This window comes from Octodon degus, unplaced genomic scaffold, assembly GCF_000260255.1.
Source record: "Octodon degus isolate 3935 unplaced genomic scaffold, OctDeg1.0 scaffold00017, whole genome shotgun sequence".
In the NCBI taxonomy this organism is placed as follows: Eukaryota; Metazoa; Chordata; class Mammalia; order Rodentia; family Octodontidae; genus Octodon; species Octodon degus.
Genome location: NW_004524593.1, coordinates 22,744,171 through 22,748,686, shown reverse-complemented (window position 1 = coordinate 22,748,686; position 4,516 = coordinate 22,744,171).

The following is a 4,516-nucleotide window of genomic DNA, read 5'->3' as shown; positions in this document are numbered from 1 at the left end:
CCGCTGGACGCCTCCCTCGGATACCTAATGAACACCTCACATCGACATGCCAGGCCTCACTCTAGAGAGAACTCTGCCTTTCCTCTCAGAGAGCTTCTCCTGCACACCCTTCACGTCTCAGGTGAGGGCCATTTCAGCCTCCCTGATGCTCTGGCTATGGAACTCGGACACAGTGGAGCTTCCAGAACCCCCAGCCTTTACGGTTCATGGTGCCTAATTGGCTGAAAGTGATGCCATTCAAAAAAAAAAAAAAAAATCACTTCTCCAGTTCCCAATGATTTTGAGTCCATGACACTTTTTGGCTGTTTGGTGTGTGTATTCACTAATCATCTGTAGTCTACTTTTTCCAACTGGAGTGTTCTTTTTATTTACTCGTATTTTTCCATGCAGCAAGTGCTGGGTCCCAGGATGAATTATTTGAAATCCAAAAGATAGGGTTGCAAATGCTAGTAGGAAGAAGGCTGTAATGATTAGCTGGGCTCAGGAATGGATTCTAATGGCTTCCTCTTGCAGTACATCTTCCGTGCTTTGCAGATTACTCGAACTATCAATGGCATGGACGAGAGCCCTCTTTCCCACTTTCGGCAGTTTGGGTTCTTCCCACATTAAAAAAAAATAATTTTATTGAGAAGCAAATAGCAATGAGATAGTTTATCTCTCCACATTTCTTAGTATGCGAATAACACGCCCAGCTGTCACACGTCCTCTGGATGCAGGCGCTCGCTCTGCCTTCTCTTCTGTGTCAGTCAGTTTGCCGTCACTATAGCAATACCTGAGACACACCAAGTTATAAAGAGGGAAGTTCAGCTCACAGGTATGAGGCTTCAGTCCGTGGTTCTCTGGCCGCGTGGCTTTGGGCCTGTGGTGAGGTAGCACCCTGTAGCAGAGCGAAGGCTGGCCACAGAAAGCAAGGAGAAGTGGTGGTCACACAGCCCCTTCAAGCCCCCCCAATGGCCCCGCTCCTTCCTGGCCCCACCCCTTGAAGGTCCACCCCTCCCAACAGCACCATGGCCCCTGCGGGACAGTCTATATCCAAACTGTTGTAGCCTCCTGTTTCCTCTTCTGATTTCTAATCAGCTGTAAACTCCAGTCAGAATAATCATGGGGATTATAATTAAATGAGCCTCTTCATCTCCATTCTGCTTCATTACATTTGAAATGGCATATTTTAGACTAATATTTTAATGAGGAAAGCATCTAGTTCATTTCCATGTTCACAGTGATGCCAAGTGGTCTGGAGATGTCCCCTGTGAGGTGGGCTCCTGGGAACACCCCACTGGCAAGGAGCCCTGACTCGGCCATGTGTGCAGTGGGGAGCTGGAGGAGAACTGGAAGCCAGCCTTGTATGTCGCCTCATCATTATTCATGTTGCAACCTCTCCGGTGGAGGCCTTGGGAGCTCTGGGGCTGACGTCAGTTACAATCTCACCCTGCACTTTGGGAGGGCAGCAGGCACTGCCCCATGGGCGGTGTGGAGGGCAAGGCAAGCGTGGTCGCTGTCCCTGCCTCCCAGAGAAGGGCAGGGCCATCCCTTTGGTATATGGAGTCATGCATAGAGTTTGTTTGATAAAATATATACAAAAAGCAAAATAAGAGGTAACAGGAGTAGGGAGACAGGTACTTCTCAAATGGGAAGGGGATTGAGATGGAGAGAGGGGAGCGGGAGAGGAGGGGTGGGGCAGGAATGAGGGGTGCTCGGACCCTGCACCAGCACCACCCAGGATCGTAAGCTGCACGCACTGTGGCGGGTACTAAGAGAGAATTTTTGTGGGATAGAAGGCTGCCCCTGTGTTTGTTGATCATTTAGTCATGTTTCCCTGAGATGAATCGACAGCTAGCTGTAGCCCCATCAGTGGGGATGCAGACGGGCTCCGTGTGATCTGACTGCTGCCATCTTGCTTTCTTCTGTGGACCCTGGACCCTGCCCCTGACAGCCGGAGCCAGAAATGGCCCAGTGTCCTAGGTGTGAGAAACCCCTTGCTGCTGGGGTGTCCTGTGGATAGTAGGGGATGCATGTGGGTGCACACAGGTCTGTGACATGTGCATGCACAACAGAAGCCCTCCAGGGTGTGGAGGACACACTTAAATGAAAGGAAGTTAATAGTGGGTGGTGCGGAGAGTCAGCATCACGCTGGGTGACAGCTGGGCTCTGGAGCTCCCGGCCTCCCCGGGACCTGAGCGGCCGGGTGACCCTGAGGGGTCAGAGTCAGTGACCACAGGTTGACTGGAGAGCACCAGTGACTCTCCCTTGGCTCTGCCCTGCCCTACTTCATGGGCCTCTGTTTCATTTCCATCTCCCAAGCACGCACATCAGGTGTAGTCTCAGAAACTTCGCGGTGTGTGCCACCATGCCCAGTTTTGGTGGCTGGCACAGCACACCCAGCTTCCGGGACCCAGCATAGCCTGCAGTACTGGAGATTGAACCTGGCTCCTTGAGCTTGCCAGGCAGGCACCTAGAAGGCCGACCTATCTCCCCAGCCCTGTGCTGTGGTTCTTGCTAGACTATAAATATCTCAAAGGCAGGAACACTCCGCCTTCTCCATACTGCGTGTCGTAGCCTTGGATTTGGCCCCTGACATCTGCAAGACTGGACGAAATCCATTCCTCTGGGCATCATAGCCCACAAATCCGTGTCTCCCAGCACAGCAATGCCCAGTGAGGCAGACAGACATCGAGCCCCTGGGCCCCTGCGCTGTTTCCTTGATTAAATTCTAGGAAACATGACATCCTGCCAATGTGGAGAGGACACTGAGAGGACCAGAAGCAGACTGGGGCCCTTCGTGAGGCTGCTCCATGGATTACTGCAATCTTATGTAGGATTGCGATTCTCACCTGCGAATGATTCCTGGATTTTCCAATCCAAGGAAAGAGGTTTAAAACAAAATTGAAGCTATGTCAACAAAGTATAGAAGTTTGAAGTGAAACTAAGAGAAACTTCCTCTAAGAAATTTAAATATTTATTTTATGTTATTTTATTTTCTGTATTTAGTGTAGGATGTACAGGGTCTACAGGGTCTCACTATGGAGATCGAACTCATAATGATTCCCCTGATTTTAGCCTAAGTACTGGGATTACAGGCACACACCACCACACTCAGTCTCAGTTGCCATCTCAGCGTGCCCTGGGGACAGGGCTGGCATGACACACTGGGGATTGAACTCCGGCCGCTGCGCTTTGCCTAAGTAGGCACTTTAGTCTGCTGAGCTATCAGGCTGGTCCAGCCTCTAAGAAATTTAAAAAATTAAAGTGTGAGTCTTTTGCCAACCTAAGGAGGAAAACCCACATCCTCTCTTGTGTCATTTCAGAGATTTATGTTCTAAGCCCAAGTAGTTCTGGTAGCCAGTGTAGCAAGTCGGCAGCACCTGAGTATGTGTCGGAATTAATCTACCAATGATCGAAGTAGTTTCCACTCATGTGGGGTGAGTACTCTCGCTGTTCTGTGCTCCCCGGAACCAGCACTGCACTTAGTGCCTGCCCTGGAGGCAGCCCTGCTTGCGTGTCCCTAATGCCCACTACACAGCAGTTTCCAAACCCCAGAGGCTGGGGCCTGAGAAAGTGCCTTCAGGGCCCGGTGGGCGCTCAGCGCCCCCCTGTCTGCACTGGGCAGTGCACACAGGGCCACACAGCTGGAGAGGGGAGATGGCAGGGACAGAAGGCAGAGTGGTGGCTTCCAGGAAACGTCGTATGAGCCAGGGAAAATAGTTGCAGGGCACTTCAGACTTGCAAACTTATTTAAAACCTGTAAAGATGATGCCATCTGGAGCTGTCCGAGCAGGGCTGATGCATGTCCTGGACGGGGTGCTCTCACCTTCCTCCGCAGCTGGGACTGGTGCCTGCTTTCTCTCCTGAAAGCTCAGGCTCAGATGTGCGGCCTGCTGATGAGGGCTGCAGACGCAGCCACGTGCCGAGCACTTTGCCAACTTCAGAAGCAAGAGTTACTCTCCTCTCCCTTTTGTGTGTGTGTGTGTGTGTGTGTGTGTGTGTGTGTGAAAAAGCTGTGACTTCAGGTAGCCAGAATGGTGGTCGAGACACCGAGTGGGCCCTGGGCTTCCTAGGGTGCAGGCAGGGAGCTCAGCCTTCATGCGTGTGAGCACCTTTCATGCAGACAGCAGCGCTCTGGGGCAGACGTCGCTGCTGGCTACGGTCTACAGATGAGGAAACGGAAGCCAGGGAGGGTACTCAACTGGGTCAGCGTCACAAGCTGAAAGTGGCCTGGCTAGGACTAAAGGCCCCCGACCAGAAGCTGGGTGACGAGTGTGCACAATGGCTCCGAGCTGGCGTACCACTGGGAGGGAGGCCCTTGGGAAGCTGTGATTCGTGTCAGTCAGCTTCCTGCCCCTATGACAAAACACCCAAGTGAGCTAATTTATAAAGAGGGAAGGTTTATCTTGGCTCACAGTCTTAGTTTCTGGCCTTCTTTCCTGTTGCTCTGGGGCTGCCCACAAGCTAGTGAGCAGCCTGAAGGGCCACGAGGGGGCTGGGCTCTCATGTGCCCCCAGGGGTGACTCCCATGACC